Source organism: Cebus imitator, unplaced genomic scaffold (assembly GCF_001604975.1).
Source record: "Cebus imitator isolate Cc_AM_T3 unplaced genomic scaffold, Cebus_imitator-1.0 Scaffold143, whole genome shotgun sequence".
Classification (NCBI taxonomy): domain Eukaryota; kingdom Metazoa; phylum Chordata; class Mammalia; order Primates; family Cebidae; genus Cebus; species Cebus imitator.
The window spans coordinates 3,998,284-4,012,823 of NW_016107458.1; the positions used below are offsets into that span (position 1 = coordinate 3,998,284).

At 40.2% G+C, this 14,540-nt stretch overlaps 2 long non-coding RNA genes across 2 annotated transcripts in view; both read left to right on the forward strand.

The window, feature by feature from the left end:
• LOC119473263 overlaps positions 1-793 on the forward strand; it is a 5,319-nt gene extending 4,526 nt beyond the window's left edge. The window contains exon 2 of the long non-coding RNA XR_005202464.1: positions 576-793. This is a non-coding gene — a long non-coding RNA (uncharacterized LOC119473263). The remainder of the gene's footprint in view (positions 1-575) is intronic.
• LOC108313821 overlaps positions 1-14,540 on the forward strand; it is a 188,167-nt gene that overhangs the window by 37,458 nt on the left and 136,169 nt on the right. The gene's annotated exons all lie outside the window — the stretch shown is intronic.

Consider the following 14,540-nt stretch of genomic DNA (forward strand, 5'->3'; position numbering starts at 1 on the left):
AGTAGAGACGGGGTTTCACCATGTTGACCAGGATGGTCTCGATCTCTTGACCTCGTGATCCACCCGCCTTGGCCTCCCAAAGTGCTGGGATTACAGGCTTGAGCCACCACGCCCGGCCCAGTGTTTTAGTTTTTACATACGTGCTCCTTTTTGTCTTCTCTATCCACCTTAAATATTAAACTCAGAACTCAAAATAGTATTACAGTAAGTGTTCTGTATAATTGTATTTTTACCACAAAGTAATCAATAGTAATAGGTACAGCACCAATAATTTAAGCCTACAGATTGCCTGAAAATCTTCAGTAAGCCAGTGACTCCAGCCTCTTAGCCAATAACAAGCAGAATTGCCTACTGGACTTTTGCCTCTTCCTGTAACCATTCATAATGAAGACCCTAAAGAAAAGGAAATGGCGAAAAGAAAAGTAATTCGAGATTAAGCAAGCTCCATTAAATTACAAAAATTAACCAGATAGTGATTCTCTTATATGTTACTTTTATTTATGAGTTATAGAATTTTAAAAAATCAATAGATCTATATTACTCCTATTTTACTTGTTGCCTGCTTTTATCCACAGAACCCAGAAACACAATCATCACAAGAAGTTCTACAGTATATGACGTAACTGTGTCTTTGTTGAAACTCATTTACCTTTATTACTAAAAAATTATTGTCATCTAGAATTTTCATTTATATTAGTTTTATTTATTGTCCTGAGGAGAATTTTTCCTGTCAAGTGGTAAAGGAAATGTTCATCATTTATGAATAAAATGTTATTTAATCTAATGAGTTAAATGTGGCGTGTCATGTATTCATTTCCTCTCCATCCCAAAACCCTGTTAAAATGTGAGTAAAGCAATTTTTTAAATGATATTAACCAACAAGGACAAAGATAATAAGAGAGGAGACAATAATGGAGAAGATATTTCAACACATTTATGGAAGAACAAAGGCAAATGGAAGAGCAGTTACTGACTTAGCGAAGTAGATGAAGTTAAAACCTAAATATCTTTCAAGGAGCAATATCAACCAGAAGCAAGTCATTTTGTGTCACAGAACTCCTAGGAGCCAAGCCCTTGGAGGTACCAGGATTGGAAACAAATGAATTAAGTAAAAGTGGAACTCTTAGTCCCCATATCCCCATCCTACTGCCAAAAAGCCTGTTCCCCCAACTCCTGCTGTCTCCTATGCCCCATTTTCCCCTAGATAGGAAATGGGAGAATTCTTATATGGTGAAACAAAATGGCTCCAGAGAAAATTCTTCAAAATATTGGCATGTAGAGTACATCAGTAAAAAGGCCTGATCGGCCTCACATTTACATCCTCTCGTCTTCTTCCTTCTCCCCACAGAGCTTCCCATACATATTTTTAAGGCTATACCCTTACACACGAAACAAAAAACAAGAACCACCTGACATTCGATAAAAGTAATGAATGAAAACGAATAGACTAAAAAAACTTGAAGGAGCAGAAACATACAGAGAACAGAAGAAAATAACAAAGAAACTATATTAATATTTAGAGTAACTGGCCAGACGTGGTGGCTCACGCCTATAATCCCAGCACTTAGGGAGGCTGAGACAGGTGGATCATCTGAGGTCAAGAGTTCAAGACCAGCCTGGCCAATATGGCAAAACCCGATCTCTACTAAAAATACAAAAAATTAGCCAGGCATTGTGGCAGGCACCTGTAATCCCAGCTACTCGGGAGGCTAAGGCAGGAGAGTTGCATGAACCCGGGAGGTGGAGGTTGCAGTGAGCAGAGATCATGCTACTGCACTACAGCCTGGGCAACAAGAGCAAAACTTCATCTGAAAAAAACAAAACAAAACAAAACACCTATTTAGAGTGAGATAAAAGAAGGTATCACATCCATAAAACAGAAACAATAAAAATAAAAAAGAGAACATGAAAGAATTTATAACTTAAAACTAATGATATGTTCATAGCAATGTTATTCTCAATAGCCAAAAAGTGGCTATGAGATGATGAAAAATTCCAGGAGATGGATGGTGTTGATGGTTATACAGCAAATGTGAATATACTTAATGCCACTGAAAAATTGTTAAAATAATAAACTCTGTGTCATACATATTTTACCTTGCTGAAAAATAATTGTTTAATTGCAGTTTTTTCATTAATAGTGTTAGAAGATGAAGTTGAAGAACCTCTCAGGAAATAGGGAAAACAGGAACAAAACGATATATTAGCAACAATCTAGTGAAAATTGAAATTTTTTAAAAAAGCAATAATTATGTTGCCAAAAGATACACAATATTAGTTAGGAGGAATAATTCAAGAAGTCTGTTGTACAACATTGTAACTATAGTAAGTAACAATGTATTATATTCTTGAAAATTGCTGAGAATAGATTTTAAGTGTTTGAACCACAAAAAATAAGTATGTGAGATAATACATGTTAATTAGCTCAGTTTAACCATTTTACAACATACACATATTTCAAAACAGTGTGTTGCATATAACATACACAACTTTTGTCAATTTAAATAAATAAATAAACCCCCAAAATCAATATCATTTACTATAGCACTAGAAAACATGAAATATCGAAGGATTGATTTAACAAAATATGCCCAAGACCATTACGCTGCAAGCTACAAGCATTGCTGGGAGAAATTAAGGAAGCCAGAGGGACTTAAACTTGATTTCAAGACTTATCATAAATCTACAATAATTAAGTCAATGTTGTACTGGCATAAAGGTAGACAACTAGATCAATGGAATGGAGTAGAAGGTGTAGAAACAAACTCTTAGAGCCATACATATAAACTCAATTTTTTAAAAAGTGTCAAGGTATTTCAGTAGGGAAAGGACAGCCTTTTCAACAAATAGTGCTGGGACAATTGGACATACATATGTGAAAAAAAAATGAACAAGAATGCTGATCCTTGTTTTACATCACATTCTAACATTGACTCAAAATGGATCATGAGCCTGAACAGAACAACCAAAATTATAAAATTTATTCAAGAAAACAGCATAAAAATTTGGCATGGAGATATAGTGCTGTGGCAAATATAAAATGGTACAACCACGTTGGAAAAACATTTGACAGTTTCTTAAAACACTGAAACATCCCCAGTCATATGACTCAGTAATTCCACACCTGGGTATTTTTTCCAAGAGAGATGAAAACTGGAAACAACCCAATTGTCCATCCCCTGGTGAAAGGATAAATACATTATAGCTTTGGAATTTTAATCAGCAATAAAAAGGAACTAACTTGGTATACACAACAACAAGAAGAAACTCATGAGGATTATGTTAAATGAAAGAAGAGAGACACAAAAGACTACATACGATATGGTTCTGTTTATGTTACATTATAAATTAACAAAAACTGCAAGGCTGTGGGCTGGAGGAAGGGAATGACAGCAGAAGGGACTAGGGTAGTTCTGGGAATGACAGAAATCATCCACATCTTGATTGCGGTGACGGATATATGACTATATACACTGTCAAAAATCAATGGACTATAATACACTTAAAATGAGTGAACTTAATTGGATGCAAATTATACCTCGATAAAACTGATTATTTTTTCTAACATTAAAACAAAACGATGAAAAACAGATGATAAAGATAAGGAAGAAAAATTTGGGAGGTCTATGAATTATTAATAAGAGATCTGGAAAGCAGTAACAGGGAAAAACACTAAAGTTCCTATTATTCTAATTTGTCCTCTAGAGAGTGGACTTACAGTACAGTACTCCATGCTCCCTGACAAAGCATTATTTCAGAGTTTGCATTTTAATTTAGTACTATAAATGTGTACAGGTTTTCTGTCAAAAATGTTTTAAGACTACTTCTTTTTTTAATTTTTATTTTATTTATTTTTTGAGACGGTGACTTGCTCTGTCACCCAGGCTGGAGTGCGTGCCTGTAACCTCCACTTCCTGGGTTCAAGTGATCCTTCTGCCTCAGCCTCCCAAGAAGCTGGGACTACAGGCATGCACTAATTTTTGTATTTTCAATTTTGTTTTGTTTTTTGAGATGGAGTCTCACTCATTCTATCACCCAGGCTGGAGTGCAGTGGCATGATCTCAGCTCACTGCAACCTCCACTTCCCAGGTTCAAGTGGGAACTTTCATATTTTTAGTAGGGATGGGGTTTCACCATGTTGCCCAGGTTGTTCTCCAACTCCTGGCTTCAAGTGATCTGCCCGCCTCAGCCTCCAAAAGTGCTGGAATTACAGGCATGAGTCACTGTGCCCAGCTTTAAGATTGCCTCTTAAACAATTTTCCTTCTCTAAATTATCCTCTACTTCTATGAAGTTGATAATGCTATAAATAAAATATAATTCTAAACTAATTTATTTAAACCTTAGAATTGGGGCAAGTTGCTGTTTTCAAATGACCATGTACTACTGTGCAATTAAAAAATAAACTATTATGTAAAACAGATGTTTCTTAAGCATATTGTGCTTTCATTACCATATCTCTGAAACCCATCAATTTATCTTTGCTTCAGCAGCTTTATTGAGATATAATTCACATATACAATTCACACATTTAAAGGATGCATTTCAGTGCTAGCCATTTATCTTTTGAACAACTTTGGAATAAGATATGGAAGAGACAATGTGAGTCATTGGAGCAAGACTGTAGATCTAGTTTTGCTATGCCCAAGCTAGCTAAGTCACCATCAGTAACCTTTGGGCCTCTATATCTTCAACTGCACATCAGGGGATTAAATTAGATGACTTCTTAGTCCCTAGTTGTCGTCTGCTTTCAAGATATCTTATTTATAGCTCACGCCTGTAATCCCAGCTCTTCGGGAGGCCGAGGCGGGCAGATCACTTGAGGCCAGGAGTTTGAGACCAGCCTGGCCAACATGCTGAAACACTGTCTCTACTAAAAATACAAAAATTAGCCGGGCATGACAGCACACACCTGCAGTCCCAACTGCTCTAGAGGCTGAGACAGGAGAATCGCTTGAGCCCAAGAAGTGGAGGTTGCGGTGAACTGAGATCATGCCACTGCACTCCAGCCTGGGCGACAGAGTGAGTGAGACTCCATCTCAAAAAACAAAAAAGAAAAGAAAAAAAAAAAACTTGTTTATTTTTAACTTTTAATTTCTAACACTAATACCAAAAATTGGGAGAAACAGCTCAGAAAGTTATACTTTACAGCAAGACAGTTGCAACAATGCTCTGAATTAAAGATGGTGCTGGCAGATTTATTACAGCACTCGGAAGTCCTTATAAATCTAATAAGATTCTTAAGCCTCGTCTTGAAAGAAGACAGTTTCATTTTACACATTTCAGTAAGAAAAAGAGAAAGAAGGTAGTCACAGAGTGTGTTTAACTTAGATGAGCTTCTTTTTTCTAACTTTATTTTTCTCACTTCTAAAAGCAAATATGAAAACTCTATGTAGAAAGCTGAATAGATTTGGAAATATATTCAAGAAAATGAGATTAAAATCAGTGGCTCAGCCAAATATCTTATCAAAAATATAAACAATATTGACTGCAGAGCTTTTATTAAAGTCAAAAATGCTAGTCCCCATAAAGGCCTGGTCGATATGCAAAATTTTGTCACTGCAGATATTTTAACAGTATATGATGTCATTTGTCTCTTTTCTCTATTTCAAATTACAGAGTTGAATCAGTTGATACATTTTTTAATGAATTTAGCAATATTCTAAAACAACTGACACAGGATCTCTTAGTAAGTAATTAGGTATTGTTATGGGTTAAATTGTGTCCCCCAAAAGATATGTTGACATCCTAAACCCTAGTACCTCAAAATGACCTTATTTGGAAATAGGGTCATCACAGATGTTATTAGTTAAGATGAGGTTATGCCAGAGTTAAGTGGGCCCTTTACCCAATTTGACTGGGATCCATCTGTGAAGAGAAGACAGAGACACATAGGGAAGATGGCCACATTAAGACAGACAGAAATTGAAGTGATGTTGCAATAAGCCAAGGAACTCCTGGGGCTACCAGAAGATGGAACAGGCAAGGGTGGATCCTCCCCTAGAGGCTTTGAAAGAAGCATGGCCCTGCCAACACCTTGATTTGGGACATCCAGGCTCCTGAACTGTGAGAGCATTAATTTGTTGCTTTAAACCACCCAGTTTGCAGTGCTTTGTTATAGCAGCCACAGAAAACATATAGATATATTCCCAAACATTATATACCCACATGCAGACCTTAAAAACAGACTTGGGAGGAGGGGACTGGCATGAGCCATAAATCACTCTCCTCTTGGAGGTTAGACAGTGGTCCTTGTTCCTGACTAAGCAATACCTAGGAGATAGCCAAAGGTAGTAATGCGAGCATCGGCTATTGTGAGACTAGCACATGGCAGCCAATGTGAATTGGTCCACAGAAACCAAGAAACTTCAGATGAAAAGAGAGGTAAGCAGCTCTCCAGGCCCCAGGAGAGTATGCTTCTCCACAAAAGCTGGGCTTCTCCTGGGTGGTTTCCTGCCAGTAGAAAAAGAGATCATTAGCAGTGGGTACCTTCTGGGCCAAAGGTGACTTGAGCCCATGAAAATGAAAAGCCAGTGACTATGGTCAGAAATACAACTTTGGTACGCATTTTGGGGTCTGTCAGCCTGCCCCACACCCCTTTTATCTAAGAACTTTCCTACATCGGGGTGCATCCCTGGCAGCATTCATGTTTGTATTGTCTCTCTGCTCCTCTGTCCAGAGCTGATTAATCAAGGATACACACATAACTCTAGACAGGCCAAACGGTCCTCTCTCCCTCTCTCTTTCAGTGTGTATGTGTGTGTGTGTGTGTGTGTGTGTGTGTGTGTGTGTGTGTATGCACGCACGCACGAGCAAACAAGAATTGGCACTTAGAAATAGGAATCTGGACTGGTTACTTGAACTTAGGATGTATATACTCAAGAATGAGGGAACGGCTATATTTTGCCCTGTGCACACAAGGCAACAAAGCCAGTCTAGAGATAGGGTGCATGGGGGGAGAGAGAGAGAGAGAGAGAGAGAGAGAGAGAGAGAGAGAAACTCAGATGACCACAGTAAATCAGACAAAAAGTAGCTGCTTGTATTCTTGATGTGCTCCTAGGTCCTGGTTCCAATCCTTCATGAAACTTGGCTACACTTTCTGCCTTCCTTAAGATACTCTATTCTTTAAATAAATGTTTTTGTTTATGCTGATTTGAAATAAACTTCTATTACTTGCAACCAAAGAGCTTTGACTAATGAAGCCATAGACATTATTATATTATCTGTGTTATTAAAATGTTATTTGTTGACAGTTACCTATAAAAGTCAGGTGGGGCTGGCATGGTGGATCACGCATGTAAATCCCAACATTTTGGGAGGCTGAGGCAGGCAAATTATTTGAGCTCAGGACTTCAAGACCAGCCTGGGCAACATGGTGAAACCCCATCCATACAAAAAATACAAAAACTAGCTGGGGAATCTGACATGAGCCTGTGGTCCCAGCTACTCAGGAGCCTGAGGTGGGAGGATGGGTTGAGCCCAGGAAGTGAAGGCTGCAGTGAGCCAAGACTGTGCCACTATACTCCAAGCTGGGTGACAGAGCAAGACCCCATTTAGAAAAAAAGAAAAGTCAGGTGGGAGTGAGACTTCTCCAGATACCCTCTTTATGTAGTTTTGACCTTCTAATTATCTAACTGTATTACCTATTTACAAAATATTTAATTTAGAAACTACTGTTGAAATAAATTCTCAATATAGTGATTACATGTCCTATATCACAATTCTGGACACCCACTCTGTTTATTAAAACACAGTAAAAAACAGATCTGAATTTTAAAACTTAGGCCTATGTAACTAAGCCAGAAATTTTACAATGGCGAATCAGAGGTTCTGCAATAAGATATAATTCCTAGGCTTAGGTAGTAGGTTTGATCTCAAAATAAGGCTTGTTATCCAGAAAGTAACCCAATCTCCTTCATAGACCTCTGCGGGATGCTTTGAAAACTTCCGATCCCAGAAAAAATGCACAAACAGAAAACACAATTTTTCAATCATTCACGCATGCTTCAAAACCCTCCATGGATGTCAATAAATTTAGCTGCCAATACATTTACATTTCTTTCCTATTTAACTGGAGATGAATTTACATACCTGAAACAACTAAATAACCATACAGTGGTATTACATAACATTACAAAAACGTCAAATAGGGAAGAAATCAGTGGGTCTGGTATGATGTATGGGGATTTTTTTGGAGGAGCTGAGAAATGACCTCACTCTCAAAATAGCAGGATTTGGAAGCACAGAAGAGCACAGGCAATTGAGAAGAAAGCAAAGCATGTGTGGGAACCATAGGACACAGGTCTAATTGAAGTAAGGATTTGTGTTAGCAAATTATATATGAAAAGTGCCTAGCACAGAGTCCGGCATTTGAGTACTCAATTAATAGTAATTATGATGATGATGATGATGATGATAGCAGAATAAGGTCACTAGCTAAGGTGAAGCCAGGTTCTAGAGGACCCTGAATATCACAAGAGCAATTAAGACTGGACAAGTCACTGTATTTTTGAGCAGAAGAACTTGATTCAGCAAAACGATTTGGAACATGTGAAAAATGGCATGGAGAAAGCGAAAAGAGGATGGGTGCTAAGAGTAGTTCAGCCAGGCGTGGTAGTTCATGCCTGTAATCCCAGCACCTCGGGAAGCCAGAGCAGAGGCTCGCTGGAGACCAGTAGTTTGAGAACAGCCTGGCCAACATAGCAAAAACCCATCTCTAAAAAAAATAAAAATTGGTTGGGTGTGGTGGTGCATGCATGTGGTTCTCGCTACTTAGGAGGCTGAGATGGGAGGATCACTTGAGCCAAGAAGGTCAAGGTCACAGTGAGCCATGATTGCACCATTGCCTTTCAGCTTTGGCAACAGAGCAAAATCCTATCTCAAATAAATAAATAAATAAATAAATAAATAAACGTAGAGTAGAGTAGTTCAGTGAGTTCTGATTACAAAGCTAAAGAGAACTAAAACTAGGATGGTGAAAGTGGAAATAAAGGACCTACTTGAGGGACTTTAAAAACCAGAGAGGCCTCAGGGACTGATTCATGATAAAGGAGAGGGAAAAGTCCGAAGAAATATTTTTAAATTTACACGACTATTATCATTTTATTATTAAATATTACTAAATTAATCTTCTACTTTTTAGATTCTATGAGTGTTGCACTACTGGAATGTTTGTTCTGGGTAAAGGGTGCAAACATCCTTGATGAAGCTGCCCACAGCTCACACCAAAACTAAGCTGAGATATGACGTAGGAGGGAATCAGGGGTTTCTCTTCAGCCATGAGCAGCTTTTAACGGAATGTGTAGGTGGTGATAATGTTAAATGTACCACACAAAATCAGATTCATTTTTTACCCATACGAAATTTCCATGGTATACATGCCAGCTACCAGCCACTTTCAGCCTCATCTATGCTTAACAGCTTCTGAAATGTTTGTTGATGAAATTTTAGTAGAAATTCTTATAGTAGAATCCCAAATGTTCTCTTACTGTGTTAAGCCTGATTCATGGTAGTTGGAGGTTTTCATTCTCTCTGGGTGATTATGTTGGGTCTGCAGCTGCTGGAATCGGAAAGGAGAGGGAAAATTAAGTGGTGCTTCCAGGTTGCTAAGAAAAATGGAAAAAATCACAAAAATGACAGAAACCTTAAGAAGTCATCTCTACAGTCAAGGTTTATTTCAGTCACGTGTCAACTCTGTTACTTGGTCCTGGTACATTGTATAGTTGAAAATGCAATTCCAGCTTAAGTTTTGGCTTTCTTGTTTTGGTAATTTTTTAAAATTAAAATAATGGGGGGAGGGTCTTACTATGTTGCTCAGGCTGGTCTTGAACTCTTGAGCTCAAGTGATCCTCCCACCTCAGCCTCCCAAAGTTCTGGGATTACAGGCATAAGCCACCATGCCTGGCCTAAGCTTTGGCTTTCAAAAGGTAGTGTAATATATACAGAACATGGTGTTAGAAAACTTGGGTTCTAATTCTAGGTTTATGTCTAATTATGGAGATGACCTTGAGCAAGTCAATCCATTTTTAAAAAATTTTTAACCCAGCCTATGGCAAGGCATTGCTTTAGGATTAAGTGAAATTTCATTGTCAAAGCTCTTTGTAACTGTAAATCACCACAGAAAAATAAGGTATTTGTCGGGTTATTTCACTTTTTGTTTTGCCTGTGTCTATCTCGACATCCCAAGGACAAGATCTATGATTTAGACTTAATTGGTTTTCTTTTTTTTAAATACACTTAATACATATAGTAGAGATTTAATTAATACTTTTTTTATTTTTGAGACAGTCTCACGCTGTTGCCCAGGATGGAGTGCAGTGGCATGATCATTGCTCACTGTGGCCTCAACCCTCCAGAATCAAGCTATCCTCCCACCTCAGCCTCCCGAGTAGATGGAACTACAGGTATGCACCACCACACCTGGCTAATTTTTGTATATTTGCTAGAGATGGGGTTTCATGCCAGGCGCAGTGGCTCACACCTATAATTCCATCACTTTGGGAGGCCAACGTGAGTGGATCACCTGAGGTCAGGAGTTTGAGACCTGCCTGGCCAACATGGTGAAACCCTCTCTCTATTAAAAATACAAAAATTAGAACCGGGCGCGGTGGCTCATGCCTGTAATCCTAGCACTTTGGGAGGCTGAGGTGGGTGGATCACCTGAAGTCAGGAGTTCAAGACCAGCCTGGCCATAATGGTGAAACCCCATCTTTAAAAATAATAATAATAATACAAAAATTAGCTGGGTGTCATGGCAGGTGCTTGTAATCCCAGCTACTCAGGAGGCCGAGGCAGGAGAATTGCTTGAACCCAGGAGGTAGAAGTTGGAGCGAGCTAAGATTGCACTACTGCCTTCCAGCATGGGCAACGGAGTAAAACTCTGTCTCAAAAAAAAAAGAGGGAGAGAGCGACAGGGTTTCATCATGTTGCCCAGGCTGGTCTCTCCTAGGTTCAAGCGATCCTCTTGCCTGGGCCTTCCAAAGTGCTGGAATTATAGGAGTGTACCACCCCTCCCCCAGCCTTAATTAATAATTTTGATTAATGTTGCAAACAAGGTGGAAACATTCCTGGAATGTCATTGGCTAATGGATCAGAGCTGCAGTCAGCCAGCGGGTGTCTTGCTGTCTTCCCGCAGCAGTAGTAGAAGGACAGAAGGTGGCAAGTGAGGGTAGAAAAAAAATAGATTGGATTTCTGATAATCTCCCAAAAACGCACAGAATTTAACACAATATATTTGGCTATTTTTCTTTTATTACAAAAAGCTCATTCAATGTTCTGGACTTTAAAAGGAATGAGTATGGTGCAATATAATTAACAATAGTATCTTGCCATTATTTTACCAATTTAATGGTTTCTATCTTTTATTTATTTCTTTGCAGCTTCATAGTTTTTCATACCTTTTTGGTACTAATTACAGCATGTAGTTGTTAGATTTCACTTACACCTATTGTTAAGTACAGTGATCTCTTGAGAGATGTCTGCTGGATTCTCAAGGTCAGTGGAAGTCATGGAGAATTTCTACATTCCTTTACCATCCTCATTTATTCATTCATTTAACAAATATGCAATGAGTGCCTACTGTATGCTGGACAGTGTATTAAGCACTGGTTATGGAAGCAAAATAGGCACAATCCTTGCCTTCATGCGGCTCACAATCTGGTGGCAGAGTATGCAAAAGACTTCTTGGGCCGGGTGCGGTGGCTCACACCAATAATCCCAGCACTTTGGGAGGCCAAGGGGGGTGGATCGCTTGATTCCAGGAGTTTGAAACCATACCATTTCTACAAAAAATACAAAAATTAGCTAGTGTGGTGGCACACGCCTGTAGTCCTAGCTACTCCGGAGGCTGAGGTGGGAGGGTTACTTGAGCCCAGGAGGTCGAGGCTGTGGTCAGCCAAGATCACACCATTGTACTCCAGCCTGTGTGACAGAGCACAACCCTGTCTCAAAAAAAAGAAGACTTCTTGTTGACCCACAGTATCCATCATCCTCTTCTTTAGAAGTGGACATCCAATACTAAAGAATGTAAAGTAAATAACAGTCATCATGACATTCTTCCTCTAAATTTTAGTATGCATATTTTAGAAATATGAATTTTTTTTGAGACAGAGTATCCCTCTGTCACCCAGGCTGGAGTTCAGTGGCACCTTCTTGGCTCACTGCAACCTCCACCTCCTGGGTTCAAGCAATTCTCCTGTCTCTGCCTCCTGAGTAGCTGGGATTACAGGCACATGCAGCTGATTTTTGTACTTTTAGTAGAGATGGGGTTTCACTATGTTGGCCAGACTAGTTTCGGACTCCTGACTTCAGGAGATCCACCCACCTCAGCCTCCCAAAGTGCTGGGATTACAGGTGTGAGCCACTGTGTTTTCCTACATAGCCAAAATAACAATCACAGCTAACAGTATTTATAATTCCTTAATAGTATATTATATCTGAATATCTACGCATACTGAAATTTCCCCGGTTGTCCATGCAATGTGCTTTACAGCTGGCTTATCCAAACCAGGATCCAAGTGAGAACCACACATTATATCTGGTGGTTACATTCCCTCAGTCTCTTTGAAACAGATCAGTCCCTTTAGTCATGATACTACAATGTTAATGAGACAGAAACAGGGACAATTGTCCTATAGAAGAATGTCCCAATTTCTTAATTGTTCAATTGCTTTGTTAGGGTATCAGTTAGCTTGTCTCTCCCTTGTAATTTCTGTAAAACTGAAGTTATATTATGACAAATTGATATGGAAGCAGGATAGGAGAGTGCTGGGAGGAGAAAGGCGGGTCCCTGGCGAGGGCTCCACCCCCGGGCCTGTGCCCACAGACCTAGGTGAAGAGAGGCACTCCTGGCTTTGTGGTAAAATGTTGCATTTCCCAAGACCACCCTGGCCTACCACACCCGCATCCTGTGCCTATAAAAACCCAAGACCGGGCCGGGTGCGGTGGCTCACGCCTGTAATCCCAGCACTGGTCCACATGGCGAAACCCAGCACTTTGGGAGGCCAAGGGGGGCGGAACACCTGGGCTCAGGAGTTCGAGACCAGCCTGGCCAACACCGTGAAACCTTGTCTCTACTACAAATACAAAAATTAGCCCGGCGTCGTGGTGTGTGCCTGTAATCCCACCTAGGAGGCTGAGGCCGGAGAATCGCTGGAACCCGGGGGTGCAGAGGATGCAGTGAGTGGAGATTGCACCCCAGCCTGGGCGACAGAGCAAGACTCCATCTCAGAGAAAAAACAAAAACAAAAACAGAAAACCCAAGACCAAAGCACACACAAACGGCTGGACGTTGAGAGAAATACATTGGTGGGGAAAGACACAAGTGACTGGACTTCGAGGGGACATTGAGAGCACGTCAGGAGCACACGGACAGGCGCTGGCACGCCAGCAGGCCATCGACTGGCAGGATGATGCAGGGTTTGGCAGGGCGGTGGGAGAAGAGTCGGGCGCAGAGCCGGCGGCAGAGCAGCTGGACTCCAGGGGAAAACCGGCTCCCTTCTGGCTCCCCCGGCTGCTGAGAGCTACTTCCACTCAATAAAACCTGCACTTGTTCTCCAAGCCCACACGTGATCCGATTCTTCCACTACACCAAGGCAAGAACCCCAGGATACAGAAACCCTCTGTCCTTGTGATAAGGCAGGGGTCTGATTGAGCTGACACAAGCCGCCTACAGACAGCTAAACTAAAAGAGCACCTGTGAACGCCCACTGGGGCTTTAGCTGTAAGCATTCACCCTAGACACTGCCATGGGGTAGGAGCCCGGCAGCCTACGTCTGTATGCCTGCCTTCGAGGTCTGAGCAGTGGGGCACTGAAGGAGTGAGCCACACGCCATAGCACGCCCTGGGAGGGGGACAAGGAAATCTTTCCCATCTCAAAATTAAGGCCCAGTTAGACACAAATTTAAACGTTTTTGGCAAGATTGTGTCACAAGTAGTACTGTGTACTTCAAATCACATCATATCAGGAGACACAAAATATCTGGCCCTTGGATTGAGGTGATGACAGCCTGACTTTTTCACTGCAAAGCTTTGTTCTCCTTGTGGATGGAAGTAATCTGTGCAGAGTTTTTTCTGGCACCTTATCAATGTCCTTTCTCATTAGCCATCTACCCAATCATCATAACATCAGTTGAAAATCCTTGCTTGAGTCAATAATTTCTCTAAGGAACCCTCAATTTTTAACAGTGTGTATAAAATCTCCCTTACTTTGAATAAAAACTGTATTTGCCTTCCTGACTTCATCTGTATGGAATACAGGCATGGTGGCTGGAACTGGAGCAACCATTCTGGACCATGAGGTGGAAGCCATATGCTGAATTTGGTGGAACAGCTAGAGGGAAGAAACCTAGGTCTCTCACGACCATGAAGCTACCATACTAACCCTGATCTATCTGCCTCTAAACTTTGTTTATATGAGAGAAAAATGAACTATCATTTTCAGCCACTGTATATTTTTCAGCAGTTGAATCAATTCCTGACACAGCAAAGAAGATAATAAACATATAATTATAATTTTGGTAAGTATATTTTTAAAAAAACATGA